This window comes from Porites lutea, chromosome 9 (assembly GCF_958299795.1).
Source record: "Porites lutea chromosome 9, jaPorLute2.1, whole genome shotgun sequence".
NCBI classification, from domain to species: domain Eukaryota; kingdom Metazoa; phylum Cnidaria; class Anthozoa; order Scleractinia; family Poritidae; genus Porites; species Porites lutea.
Window position 1 is genome coordinate 11,355,521 of NC_133209.1, and position 16,131 is coordinate 11,371,651.

Below are 16,131 nucleotides of genomic sequence, written 5' to 3' on the forward strand. Positions count from 1 at the left end.
GCCAATATGGCGGCGTGGAGCTGTCAGTTTGGATCTTCCATCGCTCACAGAGTCTGTCATCAGTGTAGCAGTGCACACCTAATTTAAGCTTAATCGTACCTACAAAAATTTCAAGAAAGGACTCTGCAATATAAAAACCAAAATACCAAAGAAGTCAATAGAATTAGAAGAAAAAGGTATACATATTTACAGGGGGCACCCAACGAAGCTTTCCTCCTAATTGCGTTGAAATTATGAAAGAGTTCTCCTTATCGAGTAGATGGCTAGGATGTAAAAGTAGGCGGTGATTTCAGGCTTTATCTTTCGCACCTTCCTGTAGTTCCCAAAGTAGGCGGCTCAAAACTCGAAGTAGCCAGTTTTTAGCCGGCTGCCGCCACTTAATGAGAACCTAATGTAGACTACAGTACTTTTAAATCTCTAGAAGTGCATTCTAAGCGGGGCTATAAAATTTGTATCTGTTCGGTCATCGTAGGGGAACTTGAGGCTTTTCGAAATTACAAGGGCTTCAGTTTTATTTTCGAGAAAGTATGAGACCGTAAGTTAATTAAGTTCATTTCTTTATCACCTAGAGATATGCCAAGAGATCAGTCAGGCACAATTTAAAAGATTTGACCAACAAGAAAGGTAAATACAATATTAAAATAATTTTATTCTATTTATATACATTAAGCAGTCAAGATAGCAGCACAGTGTAGAAGATACCAGAATTCAAGGTCAAAACAGGGTGTTACGAAAACTAAGACCCTTGAAAACCAAGACCTAAAACCTAAGACCCGTCTTAGTTTTCGAGATTACGAAAACTAAGACCCCCTAAAATCGAATCCGTCGAAATATAAAGTCAAATTGTAACCAAAATAGGTCTGATCTGTCAAATTATATCATGTTCGATCCTTTCCACCGGATTTTAGGTCAAATTTAACGGTAAATTTAGGGGTCTTAGTTTTCGTAATTTCGAAAACTAAGACCCCTCTTAGTTTTCGTAATTACGAAAACTAAGACCCCCACCAAAACAATCTCTAAAATTTCTACAAAGTCGCATTACGACCGTTCGAAGACTATAATCCGTAAGACAAACAAAAACTACTATCATACGCGTGCTGATCTACAATCTACTATCCGCTAACAATTTGAAGACTCGCTTTAAAAAGAGGACCAAAGCCATAGACTTCCTACGTATCTATTGTACACTGAAAATATGCCTTACCCCTATTGGTCTTTAATTTTGTTGTTTATCCTTTAAATCATGAAATTGGCTTTCTACTGGAGATGGATGTTTTTCTTCGCGTCTCTGCGATCGAGATTGCGTTACCTCAGGCGTTACCTGTAACCATCACGTGAGGGGGTTTGTATGCAGCGTGTTGTCATGTTTATTTTATTGTTCTGAAACTAGAACTCCAATTCTCGAGACGATGCTTTGCTAGTACAGGAAATTCATTCACTCATTCGTTTTTTTTATTATTATTTCATGAGTGATTTTAGCGATTATCCCTCACAGACTATTTCTCTTTCCCCCCCACACCTACCCCTTAACTACCTTTGCATTGTAACCCGGTGATCTCCGGGGTGGCAACGATAAAAACAAACGCAAGAAAAACGCAATGTAGCATATTCTCCTTTTTTCGCCCTTTTTATAACAGCACTTTTCTATCTATGACCTGGCCATCCAGAAAAGGAAAAACAAAATCCGTATTTTTGTGTGATGTTTATCCGATAACGCCGTTGACACCTTAGTGATCAGGCATTCAGGTCGCAGCGACATGTCAGCCCGCAACGAAGACAAAAATCCATCTCCAGTGGAAAACCAATTTTATGACTTCAAGGATAAACAACCAAAATTATAGGGGTAAGGCATATTTTCAGTGTACAATTATACGTAGGTATAGCTTTCATCCTCTTCTTAAAGCCACAATATTGATAATGTATGTCTGCAAATTGTTAGAAGAAGCGGATCGTCTAGCACGCGTATGATAGTAGTTTTTGTTTGTCTTACGGATTATAGTCTTCAAACGGTCGTAATTCGACTTTGTAGAAATTTTACAGATTGTTTTGGTGGGGGTCTTAGTTTTCGTAATTACGAAAACTAAGAGGGGTCTTAGTTTTCGAAATTATGAAAACTAAGACCCCTAAATTTACCGTTAAATTTGACTTAAAACTCGGTGGAAAGGATCGAACACGATATAATTTGACAGATCAGACCTATTTCGGTTACAATTTGACTTTATATTTCGACGGATTCGATTTTAGGGGGTCTTAGTTTTCGTAATCTCGAAAACTAAGACGGGTCTTAGGTCTTAGGTCTTAGTTTTCGAGGGTCTTAGTTTTCGTAACACCCGGTCAAAACAAACTACACTGTAAAATTCAAACTGCATGATAAATGGCATAAGACATAATGCTGCCCCTCTCAAACATGCAAAGGAATACTCCAGTTTTAAACCTGTGAGAGCAACAATTAGGATGCCAGGGAATTATGTTTGATGCCCTATGATATATTCTAACTTTTACATAAAAACTTTGATTAAACAATAATATATACTTAGGGGTCAACTGGGATTCGAACCTAGCAAAGAAATGGGATGCACATTTCTCCCTGAACTATAACGTGCAAAGTCAGTCTATAAGAAAATATACACCAACTCAACTGTTATTCATACTCAGCAAAGAATTGGGAGGCAGCAGCTTTCTGAACAATTGAATACAAACTTTAATTAGTTTTACGAGCATTATCCTAATGAGCAAATAGACTAAAATGGGACATGAGTGTTCGAGAATAGAAAGTAGAAATAATATTGTGACATGCTGTCTTCTTAGACTGCATCCACTTGCTAAAATTTAAAAAATTATTCCCTTTTTCGTTAACTGAAGAGAGTCGTACAACTTTTTATTTAAGCGCCTTTGAACTGTTTTGGTTTAATATCAACCCTTCAAACCAATTCTTTCCTTTTCAAAGTGCCTCGACCAAATAAAGCATTTAAAGACACCCAGGCCCATGGACAGAATTTTTAAGATACATGGATTTTCTCCTGGGGAGTAATCCCCCTTATATAAGCCAACTAGGTATGTGCCACCCCAAAGGGTATGGCTTTTGCACCTTTTTGGTCTAAAAACGGTCAGGACTTGGAGAACCGGGGGGCACACTCCTGGGATTTCAGTCACTTTTGTAAATAACACAAATAAGCAGCCACGGTTTAAATACTAGGGCTACGCGTGAATCGCCGAGAGAGAGAGTTAGCTTCCTTTTTTATTGGGTACTTTGTTTTGCTCTGCGCATAAGTTTTGATTACTCTTTTTAGATAACTCAATCTAAGAGAAGTGAAGGTATATTAAAGTTGTTTCAAACGTGCGGGCTCCAAAAACAAAATGATTTGAAAGGTCTTAATTATGTGCCAGTAATTTTCCTTGCTTTAAATTAGATAAATAAATCCAATCATGGTTAGGGATATTATGTACTAGCTAAGGCTAGGGAACCTAACTTGTGATAGGTAATCACTGATTTCAAAAACCTATCACAATGAAATTGTGACTGCCAGATAAAGAGTATTTCAACAAATCATATCTGACATCATCATTTTGTTATGCTTTTACTAATTTTTTTTTGTCTTCTTCACTCATGTAGGCAACAATCTAAAAACAATCTAACAGAAGTACAGTCATTAATTGTACAGTGCTGACCCAACTAAACCAGGATATTTTCAAAATGGTAAGAGCTTGGAGCTTGTAACAACCCCAATCCCGATCTTTATTTAGTGACTTAATAAATTATGGCTCCTAAGGACCTTCCTTGAAGTATTAGAATACATAAAAATTCTGATATTTATAAAAAGCAATTTACATTTACAACTGGGATTCCAACTCACCAAAAATGGGAGACAGCTGCTCCCTAAACTATGACATAATACATAATATTTATACAAAGTTAATAACCTCTCCCCATTGGCAGTAGTTTTGCATAAACGTTTTATGCCAGATAACACTATGGAAACACACAAAAAGTAATGCTCCTCCCTGGACTAATACCTTAGTCTATAATAGATGGCACTTACTATTTTTAACTTACGATTTTTAAAAACACTAGATAACCTGGCATTTCCAACCCAGCAAGCAAGGGAGACAGGAGCTCCCTGGACTGAAACTTCAGTCTTTAATACTTATTACTTACTATTAAACTTAGATAAACTGGGATTCCAACCCAGCAAGCAAGGGAGAGAGCAGCTCCCTGGACTGATACTTCAGTTGTTAATAGTTATTACTTACTATTAAACTTAGATAAACTGGGATTCCAACCCAGCAAGCAAGGGAGACAGGAGCTCCCTGGACTGTTACTTCAGTGTTTAATACTGTTATTACTTACTATTGAAATTAGATAAACTGGGATTCCAACCCAGCAAGCAAGCGAGACAGGAGCTCCCTGGACTGATACCTCCATCTTTAATAGTTATTACTTACTATTAAAATTAGATAAACTGGGATTCCAACCCAGCAAGCAAGGGAGACAGGAGCTCCCTGGACTGTTACTTCAGTCTTTAATACTGTTACTACTTACTATTGAAATTAGATAAACTGGGATTCCAACCCAGCAAGCAAGCGAGACAGGAGCTCCCTGGACTGATACTTCAGTCTATAATATTGTTATTACTTACTATTTAAAGTAGATAAACTGGGATTCCAACCCAGCAAGCAAGTGAGATAGGAGCTCCCTGGACTGATACATCAGTCTATAATATTGTTATTACTTACTATTAAAATTAGATAAACTGGGATTCCATCGAAGCAAGCAAGGGAGACACAAGCTCCCTGGACTGATACTTCAGTCTTTAATAGTGTTATTACTTACAATTAAAAGTAGATAAACTGGGATTCCAACCCAGCAAGCAAGCGAGACAGGAGCTCCCTGGACTGATACTTCAGTCTTTAATAGTTATTACTTACTATTAAACTTAGATAAACTGGAATTCCAACACAGCAAGCAAGGGAGACAGGAGCTCCCTGGACTGTTACTTCAGTCTTTAATACCGTTATTACTTACTATTGAAATTAGATAAACTGGGATTCCAACCCAGCAAGCAAGCGAGACAGGAGCTCCCTGGACTGATACCTCCATCTTTAATAGTTATTACTTACTATTAAAATTAGATAAACTGGGATTCCAACCCAGCAAGCAAGCGAGACAGGAGCTCCCTAGACTGATACTTCAGTCTATAATAGTGTTATTACTTACTATTAAAATTAGATAAACTGGGATTCCAACCCAGCAAGCAAGGGAGACAGGAGCTCCCTGGACTGATACTTCAGTCTTTAATAGTGTTATTACTTACTATTTAAAGTAGATAAACTGGGATTCCAACCCAGCAAGCAAGCAAGACAGGAGCTCCCTGGACTGATACTTCAGTCTATAATATTGTTATTACTTACTATTAAAATTAGATAAACTGGGATTCCAACGAAGCAAGCAAGGGAGACACAAGCTCCCTGGACTGATACTTCAGTCTTTAATAGTGTTATTACTTACTATTAAAAGTAGATAAACTGGGATTCCAACCCAGCAAGCAAGGGAGACAGGAGCTCCCTGGACTTATACTTCAGTCTTTAATAGTGTTATTACTTACTATTAAAAGAAGATAAACTGGGATTCCAACCCTGCAAGCAAGCGAGACAAGAGCTCCCTAGACTGATACTTCAGTCTATAATAGTTATTACTTACTATTAAAATTAGATAAACTGGGATTCCAACCCAGCAAGCAAGCGAGACAGGAGCTCCCTAGACTGATACTTCAGTCTATAATAGTGTTATTACTTACTATTAAAATTAGATAAACTGGGATTCCAACCCAGCAAGCAAGGGAGACAGGAGCTCCCTGGACTGATACTTCAGTCTTTAATAGTGTTATTACTTACTATTTAAAGTAGATAAACTGGGATTCCAACCCAGCAAGCAAGCGAGACAGGAGCTCCCTGGACTGATACTTCAGTCTATAATATTGTTATTACTTACTATTAAAATTAGATAAACTGGGATTCCAACGAAGCAAGCAAGGGAGACACAAGCTCCCTGGACTGATACTTCAGTCTTTAATAGTGTTATTACTTACTATTAAAAGTAGATAAACTGGGATTCCAACCCAGCAAGCAAGGGAGACAGGAGCTCCCTGGACTTATACTTCAGTCTTTAATAGTGTTATTACTTACTATTAAAAGAAGATAAACTGGGATTCCAACCCTGCAAGCAAGCGAGACAAGAGCTCCCTAGACTGATACTTCAGTCTATAATAGTTATTACTTACTATTAAAACTAGACAAACTGGGATTCCAACCCAGCAAGCAAGGGAGACTAGAGCTCCCTGGACTGATACTTCAGTCAATAATAGATAAAACTTACTATTAAAACTAGATAAACTGAGATTCCAAGGGAGACAGGAGCTCCCTGGACTGATGCTTCAGTCAATAATAGATGAAACTTACTATTAAAACTAGATAAACTGGGATTCCAACCCAGCAAGCAAGGGAGACAGGAGCTCCCTCGACTGATACTTCAGTCATTAATAGATGAAATTTACTATTAAAACTAGATAAACTGGGATTCCAACTCAGCAAGCAAGGGAGACAGGAGCTTCTTGGACTGATACTTCAGTCTTTAATAGTTATTACTTACTATTAAAACTAGACAAACTGGGATTCCAACCGAGCAAGCAAGGGAGACAAGAGCTCCCTGGACTGATACTTCAGTCAATAATAGATAAAACTTACTATTAAAACTAGATAAACTGAGATTCCAACCCAGCAAGCAAGGGAGACAGGAGCTCCCTGGACTGATACTTCAGTGAATAATAGGTGAAACTTAGTATTAAAACTAGATAAACTGGGATTCCAACCCAGCAAGCAAGGGAGACAGGAGCTCCCTGGACTGATACTTCAGTCAATAATAGATGAAACTTACTATTAAAAGTAGATAAACTGGGATTCCAACCCAGGAAGCAAGGGAGACAGGAGCTCTCTGGACTGATACTTCAGTCAATAATAGATGAAACTTACTTTTAAAACTAGATAAACTGGGATTCCAACCCAGGAAGCAAGGGAGACAAGAGCTCCCTGGACTGATACTTCAGTCAATAATAGATGAAACTTACTATTAAAACTAGATAAACTGGGATTCCAACCCAGCAAGCAAGGGAGACAGGAGCTCCCTGGACTGATACTTCAGTCAATAATAGATAAAACATACTATTAAAACTAGATAAACTGGGATTCCAACGCTGCAAGCAAGGGAGACAGGGGCTCCCTGGACTGATACTTCAGTCAATGAGAGATGAAACTTACTGTTAGAAGAAAGCATTTACTGGGATTCCAATGCAGCAAGCTAGATAAGTAATACCTGGAGTGATACTAGAGTCTATTATACATGTAGTTGAACCTTTAATACCCTAATTCTAGAACTAAATGAGGTGCATTACACCTTAGCTTTAATTATTAGTGATAGTATTATACTGTTCGAGCAGCAGCAATTCTTTCAATAAATTTAATAGCAGCCATAAGTAGAAAAAGGGGATTCCAAAAAGAAAGTTGGTTTATTGTTGCCAATACAGTGGCCTCAAGCCAGGTGGAGGGTTTCGTGCGTTCCACAGGGTGCTTGTCTACTTATGCGGTGAGAGTGGTACTGAGCCATCAGTTACACCGAGGTCTGGGTGGTCGCCTCTGACCGACAGGTGATGTATTGGACGCCTGATAAGAAAACGGCTGTTGCACTCAAGTGCTTATCGACTCATTCTGCAGTGGTGCAGAGCTTTACGAGTGATACTGCACGGGCCGTAGCGGTGTACCGCTCATCGGGTCATGCCATATCTCAGCTTCTGTCACGAAACAAGTCTGTTGTAAGCGCTCATGCCCAGGTGTCCCGGTTTGGACGCAAGCGGAGGTCCCCCAATTTATATGGCCGTTGCACTCACGTGCGTCTCGGATACTGCACAGGCCATACACCCTTTTCTTTAGGTCATGCCATATCTCAGCTTCTGTAACGAAACGGGTTTTTTCGAGCCTTTAAATTTTTTTTTTTGTTTATGTTTAAATAAAAAAAATCTCAGTTATTGTAGGTATAATTTCAGATTTTCTTGGAAAGAGTTGTTGCTCTAAGAAGATTATCACTGCTTTTCAAAGTAATATGCACGTAGGGTAACTGGGATTCCAGCCCAGCAAGCAAGGGAGACAGGAGCTCCCTGGACTGATACTTCAGTCAAGAATAGATAAAACTTACTATTAAAACTAGATAAACTGGGATTCCAACCCAGCAAGAAAGGGAGACAGCAGCTCCCTTTACTGATACTTCAGTCAATAATAGATGAAACTTAGTATTAAAACTAGATAAACTGGGATTCCAACCCAGCAAGCAAGGGAGACAGGAGCTCCCTGGACTGATACTTCAGTCAATAATAGATGAAACTTCCTATTAAAACTAGATAAACTAGGATTCCAACCCAGCAAGCAAGGGAGACAGGAGCTCCCAGGACTGATACTTCAGTCAATAATAGATGAAACTTCCTATTAAAACTAGATAAACTGGGATTCCAACCCATCAAGCAAGGGAGGCAGCAGCTCCCTGGACTGATACTTCAGCCAATAATAGATGCAACTTACTATAAAAACTAGATAAACTGGGATTCCAACCCAGCAAGCAAGGGAGACAGGAGCTCTCTGGACTGATTCTTCAGTCAATAATAGATAAAACTTACTATTAAAACTAGATAAAATGGGATTCCAACCCAGCAAGCAAGGGACACAGCAGCTCCTTGGACTGATACTTCAGTCAATATTTGATAAAACTTAGTATTAACACTAGAAAAACTGGGATTCCAACCCAGCAAGCAAGGGAGATAGAGGCTCCATGGACTGATACTTCAGTCATTAATAGATGAAACTTACTATTAAAACTAGATAAACTGGGATTCCAACTCAGCAAGCAAGGGAGACAGGAGCTCCCTGGACTGATACTTCAGTGTTTAATAGTGTTATTACTTACTATTAAAAGTAGATTAACTGGGATTCCAACCCAGCAAGCAAGCTAGGGAGACATGAGCTCCCTGGACTGATACTTCAGTCTTTAATAGTGTGATTACTTACTATTAAAAGAAGATAAACTGGGATTCCAACCCTGCAGGCAAGCGAGACAAGAGCTCCCTAGACTGATACTTCAGTCTATAATTATAGTTATTACTTACTATTAAAACTAGACAAACTGGGATTCCAACCCAGCAAGCAAGGGAGACAAGAGCTCCCTGGACTGATACTTCAGTCAATAATAGATAAAACTTAGTATTAAAACTAGATAAACTGAGATTCCAACCCAGCAAGCAAGGGAGACAGGAGCTCCCTGGACTGATACTTCAGTCAATAATAGATGAAACTTACTATTAAAACTAGATAAACTGGGATTCCAACCCAGCAAGCAAGGGAGACAGGAGCTCCCTGGACTGATACTTCAGTCATTAATAGATGAAATTTACTATTAAAACTAGATAAACTGGGATTCCAACTCACCATACAAGGGAGACAGGAGCTCCTTGGACTGATACTTCAGTCTTTAATAGTTATTACTTACTTTTAAAACTAGACAAACTGGGATTCCAACCAAGCAAGCAAGGGAGACAAGAGCTCCCTGGACTGATACTTCAGTCAATAATAGATAAAACTTACTATTAAAACTAGATAAACTGAGATTCCAACCCAGCAAGCAAGGGAGACAGGAGCTCCCTGGACTGATACTTCAGTGAATAATAGGTGAAACTTAGTATTAAAACTAGATAAACTGGGATTGCAACCCAGCAAGCAAGGGAGACAGGAGCTCCCTGGACTGATACTTCAGTCAATAATAGATGAAACGTACTATTAAAACTAGATAAACTGGGATTCCAACCTAGCAAGCAAGGGAGACAGGAGCTCCCTGGACTGATACTTCAGTCAATAATAGATAAAACGTACTATTAAAACTAGATAAACTGGGATTCCAACGCTGCAAACAAGGGAGACAGGGGCTCCCTGGACTGATACTTCAGTCAATGAGAGATGAAACTTACTGTTAGAAGAAAGCATTTACTGGGATTCCAATGCAGCAAGCTAGATAAGTAATACCTGGAGTGATACTAGAGTCTATTATACATGTAGTTGAACCTTTAATACCCTAATTCTAGAACTAAATGAGGTGCATTACACCTTAGCTTTAATTATTAGTGATAGTATTATACTGTTCGAGCAGCAGCAATTCTTTCAATAAATTTAATAGCAGCCATAAGTAGAAAAAGGGGATTCCAAAAAGAAAGTTGGTTTATTGTTGCCAATACAGTGGCCTCAAGCCAGGTGGAGGGTTTCGTGCGTTCCACAGGGTGCTTGTCTACTTATGCGGTGAGAGTGGTACTGAGCCATCAGTTACACCGAGGTCTGGGTGGTCGCCTCTGACCGACAGGTGATGTATTGGACGCCTGATAAGAAAACGGCTGTTGCACTCAAGTGCTTATCGACTCATTCTGCAGTGGTGCAGAGCTTTACGAGTGATACTGCACGGGCCGTAGCGGTGTACCGCTCATCGGGTCATGCCATATCTCAGCTTCTGTCACGAAACAAGTCTGTTGTAAGCGCTCATGCCCAGGTGTCCCGGTTTGGACGCAAGCGGAGGTCCCCCAATTTATATGGCCGTTGCACTCACGTGCGTCTCGGATACTGCACAGGCCATACACCCTTTTCTTTAGGTCATGCCATATCTCAGCTTCTGTAACGAAACGGGTTTTTTCGAGCCTTTAAATTTTTTTTTTTGTTTATGTTTAAATAAAAAAAATCTCAGTTATTGTAGGTATAATTTCAGATTTTCTTGGAAAGAGTTGTTGCTCTAAGAAGATTATCACTGCTTTTCAAAGTAATATGCACGTAGGGTAACTGGGATTCCAGCCCAGCAAGCAAGGGAGACAGGAGCTCCCTGGACTGATACTTCAGTCAAGAATAGATAAAACTTACTATTAAAACTAGATAAACTGGGATTCCAACCCAGCAAGAAAGGGAGACAGCAGCTCCCTTTACTGATACTTCAGTCAATAATAGATGAAACTTAGTATTAAAACTAGATAAACTGGGATTCCAACCCAGCAAGCAAGGGAGACAGGAGCTCCCTGGACTGATACTTCAGTCAATAATAGATGAAACTTACTATTAAAACTAGATAAACTAGGATTCCAACCCAGCAAGCAAGGGAGACAGGAGCTCCCTGGACTGATACTTCAGTCAATAATAGATGAAACTTACTATTAAAACTAGATAAACTGGGATTCCAACCCAGCAAGCAAGGGAGTCAGGAGCTCCCAGGACTGATACTTCAGTCAATAATAGATGAAACTTCCTATTAAAACTAGATAAACTGGGATTCCAACCCAGCAAGCAAGGGAGACAGGAGCTCCCGGACTGATAGTTCAGTCAATAATAGATGAAACTTACTCTTAAAACTAGATAAACTGGGATTCCAACCCAGCAAGCAAGGGAGACAGGAGCTCCCGGACTGATAGTTCAGTCAATAATAGATGAAACTTACTCTTAAAACTAGATAAATTGGGATTCCAACCCAGCAAGCAAGGGAGACAGGAGCTCTCTGGACTGATACTTCAGTCAATAATAGATAAAATTACTATTAAAACTAGATAAACTGGGATTCCAACCCATGAAGCAAGGGAGACAGGAGCTCCCTGGACTGATACTTCAGTCAATAATAGATGAAACTTACTATTAAAACTAGATAAACTGGGATTCCAACCCAGCAAGCAAGGGAGACAGGAGCTCCCTGGACTGATACTTCAGTCAATAATAGATGAAACTTCCTATTAAAACTAGATAAACTGGGATTCCAACCCAGCAAGCAAGGGAGACAGGAGCTTCCTGGACTGATACTTCAGTCATTAATAGATGAAACTTACTATTAAAACTAGATAAACTGGGATTCCAACCCAGAAGGAAGGGAGACAGCAGCTTCCTGGACTCGGATACTTTAGTCAATAATAGATGAAACTTACTATTAAAACTAGATAAACTGGGTTTCCAACCAACCAAGCAAGGGAGACAGGAGCTCCTGGACCGATACTTCAGTCATTAATAGATGAAACTTACTCTTAAAACTAGATAAACTGGGATTCCAACCCAGCAAGCAAGGGAGACAGGAGCTCCTTGGACTGATACTTCAGTCAATAATAGATGAAACTTACTATAAAAACTAGATAAACTGGGATTCAAACCCAGCAAGCAAGGAAGATAGGAGCTCCGGGACTGATACTTTAGTCAATAAAAGATGAAACTTACTCTTAAAACTAGATAAACTGGGATTCCAACCCAGCAAGCAACGGAGACAGGAGCTCTCTGGACTGATACTTCAGTCAAGAATAGATAAAATTACTATTAAAACTAGATAAACTGGGATTCCAACCCAGCAAGCAAGGGAGACAGGAGCTCCCTGGACTGATACTTCAGTCAATAATAGATGAAACTTACTATTAGAACTAGATAAAATGGGATTCCAACCCAGCAAGCAAGGGAGTTAGGAGCTCCCTGGACTGATACTTCAGTCAATATTTGATAAAACTTAGTATTAACACTAGATAAACTGGGATTCCAACCCAGCAAGCAAGGGAGACAGCAGCTTCCTGGACTCGGATACTTCAGTCAATAATAGATGAAACTTACTATTAAAACTAGATAAACTGGGATTCCAACCCAGAAGGAAGGGAGACAGCAGCTTCCTGGACTCGGATACTTCAGTCAATAATAGATGAAACTTACTATTAAAACTAGATAAACTGGGATTCCAACCCAGCAAGCAAGGGAGACAGGAGCTCCCTGGACTGATACTTCAGTCAATATTTGATAAAACTTAGTATTAACACTAGATAAACTGTGATTCCAACCCAGCAAGCAAGGGAGACAGCAGCTTCCTGGACTGATACTTCAGTCAATAATAGATGAAACTTACTATTAAAACTAGATAAACTAGGATTCCAACCCAGCAAGCAAGGGAGACAGGAGCTCCCTGGACTGATACTTCAGTCAATAATAGATGAAACTTACTTTTAAAACTAGATAAACTGGGATTCTAACCCAGCAAGCAAGGTAGACAGGAGCTCCCGGACTGATACTTCAGTTAATAATAAATGAAAGTTACTATTAAAACTAGATAAACTGGGATTCCAGCCCAGGAAGCAAGCTGGGAGACAGGAGCTCCCTGAACTGATACTTCAGTCAATAATAGAGAAAACTTACTATTAAAACTAGATAAAATGGGATTCCATCCCGCAAGCAAGGGAGACAGGAGCTCCCTGGACTGATGCTTCAGTCAATAATAGATAAAACTTACTATTAAAACTAGATAAACTGGGATTCCAACCCAGCAAGCAAGGGAGACAGGAGCTTCCTGGACTGATACTTCATTGAATAATAGGTGAAACTTACTATTAAAACTAGATAAACTGGGATTTCAACCCAGTAAGCAAGGGAGACAGAAGCTCCTTGGACTGATACTTTCGTCAATAATGGATGTAACTTTTTATTAAAACTAGATAAACAGGGATTCCAACCCAGCAAGAAAGGGAGACAAGTGCTTCCTGGGCTGATACTTCAGTCAATAATAGATGAAACTAATACTATTAAAACTAGATAAACTGGGATCCTACAACCCCGGACAAAACCTGTTGAGACAAATCGCGAAAATGCCTATTTTTTCCTGTCATCCCGGCAAAAACTGAAACCTCCGCCAAATGAATGCCTGATTTCCCCCCTCCCCTTATCCAAAGTTGTTTAGGATAGCATGGCAATTATACACGTTGGTTTTTAGACCAAGGCAACTTTGAATAGGGGTGGGGAGGGGGTTGACTTTTTGTGTTTAGGGGAGACGGGAGTAGGGCGCAAAACTTGAAAATAGATGGAATTGTCTCAACAGTTTTGTCCGGGGTTGTAGCCCAGCAAGCAAGGGAGAGAGGAGCTCCCTGGACTGATACTTTAGTCAATAATAGATGAAACTTACTATTAAAACTAGATAAAGTGGTATTCCAACCCAGCAAGCAAGGGATTCAGGGGCTTCCTGGACTGATACTTCAGTCTATCATAGTTATTACTTACTATGAAAATTAGATAAACTGGGACTCCAACCCAGCAAGCAATGGAGTCAGGAGTTCCCTGGACTGATACTTCAGTCTATCGTAGTTATTACTTACTATTAAAATTAGATAAACTGGGATTTCAACCCTGGACTGATACTTCAGTCTATCGTAGTTATTACTTACTATTAAAATTAGATAAACTGGGATTTCAACCCAGCAATCAAGGGAGACTGGAGCTCCTTAGCCTGAGAAGAAGAACACCCAACTGCATTTGCCTGAAATCTGCTGTTAATTAGGACCAATGAGATATACCCTTAGAAAGTTTCCACTTGAGAAGATATGAGAACTCCCGTAATGTCTTTGCCTGATATCTGCTCTTAACTAGGGCCAATGGGATTTTCAGTCACTATCATTTTATTTGAGGAGAGAACTGTTTTCACTTTAATTTAATTTATTTTTAATTGCGTATAATTTCATTCACTGAACATGGAAGAGACACTTCATGGATCTGTTAATAAACTTTTAATAGAATTATTACTATTATTATAATTGTTATTGTTATTATTATTATTACTGATATACCATTAGATGATTAGATACCATAAAAAGATAATAACTGTAATGATTCAAATTGTATATTTCACTTAGTAAACATAGATTTGAACCTGGAAATTATTTAAGTGTTTGACTCTCCACTGTTATATCTTTGCAGGTTATAACAAGGCTTTTGCTGGACGTTTTAAATATATCTAAGTGGAGACGTCGGAAATGAATTTATTGTATTTACAGTGTAACTTTACGATTTTGCGCAGTTGTTGTTACTGGGAAAATGCTATTTGAGGGTACAGTGAGAGTCGACTTGTCTTTATTGATATGATTTTTTATGTCTCGGCCCACTAAGAATATCTGCTGATGGTCAGATATTTTTAGTGGGCGTTAAACTTCATTTCTTATCTATATCCCTTATCGGTGCAAACCAAAATAGGTTGTATTAGTTCAATTTAAGTCTGTTGGTAACATCCTCTAAGCGCTTGTTTCTTTTTCTTTAGCTTTTTTATTTTCTAGATTGAATCTACCCGGTTATTTTTGTTCATCACGTGGGGAGGCGTTTTCTACGCTTCAGGTATAATGGATATGTTTCTTTGCATTAATCCCCGGTTTTCTCCTTAGGCCTAGATATCGAGCACCACGAGGAGCTCGAGGAGTTCGGATTGATATACTCTAGAATAAGAGCACAACATCGTATGTGTAGTACCCGGCGTCGTTTGCTAGTGAGAGAATAGAGAACAAAGAAGTGAACGACTGAAATGAACTCATTTATCTCTATAGCAAACGGGAGCCAGAAAAATAAGTTTCTTATATGTGCTTATTGCAAAAAGTACGTTTAAACCCGAAAATGGTGTTGGGTTTGGCAGAAGTACCTGAATTTTTTATCGTTGAGATTCTTTATATATATTTTGCTAACAGATACTTACTTTGGTCGTTATATTTACTGAGTTCAGGTTCCTTTTTTAAATTGCACTTTTATAGTTTACAAAGATTGAAAAATCGTCATCTGGTGGAACCTGTACTAGCTGATGAAACAACACCAACAATGAAAGGTACGTTATCTCTTGAGAAGAATTGAATAACCCCAGTTTTTACAACAGGGTTCGAACAGGGGCGGTCCAAAAAATAACGGGCTGTTAGACTGTAAATCACTTAAATAACTAACCAACGCGAAAAACAAGAGCACAAAATAACCAGTACTCAAATTTCTCTATTTCTACAGTCTACTGATAAACATTGCACTTTCTTCTGTTTTAGGACGTGTTTCTCAAGTTGGACATCTGAAGAAATGCCTGCGTGTTACGATACAGCTAAAGTGAAGATGTAGCGATCAAGATGAAATACTTTAGAAAATTAATCTAACAATTTTTTTTTTCCAGTAATATAAAAGCTAAATAAAACTTTGTAGAATTCTGCTACAGTAGCAGTCAACATTTTCGAAGGAGGACTTTCCTTCTTACGGAAACAACTGCTACTG

The 16,131-nt window shown here is 38.9% G+C and overlaps 1 long non-coding RNA gene across 1 annotated transcript; it reads left to right on the top strand.

The window, feature by feature from the left end:
• Nucleotides 1–14,948: 14,948 nt before the first annotated feature.
• Nucleotides 14,949–16,131, top strand: LOC140947323 (uncharacterized). Its single transcript, XR_012166957.1, has 3 exons — nt 14,949–15,228; nt 15,636–15,706; nt 15,912–16,131. It is a non-coding gene; the product is annotated as an uncharacterized lncRNA (long non-coding RNA).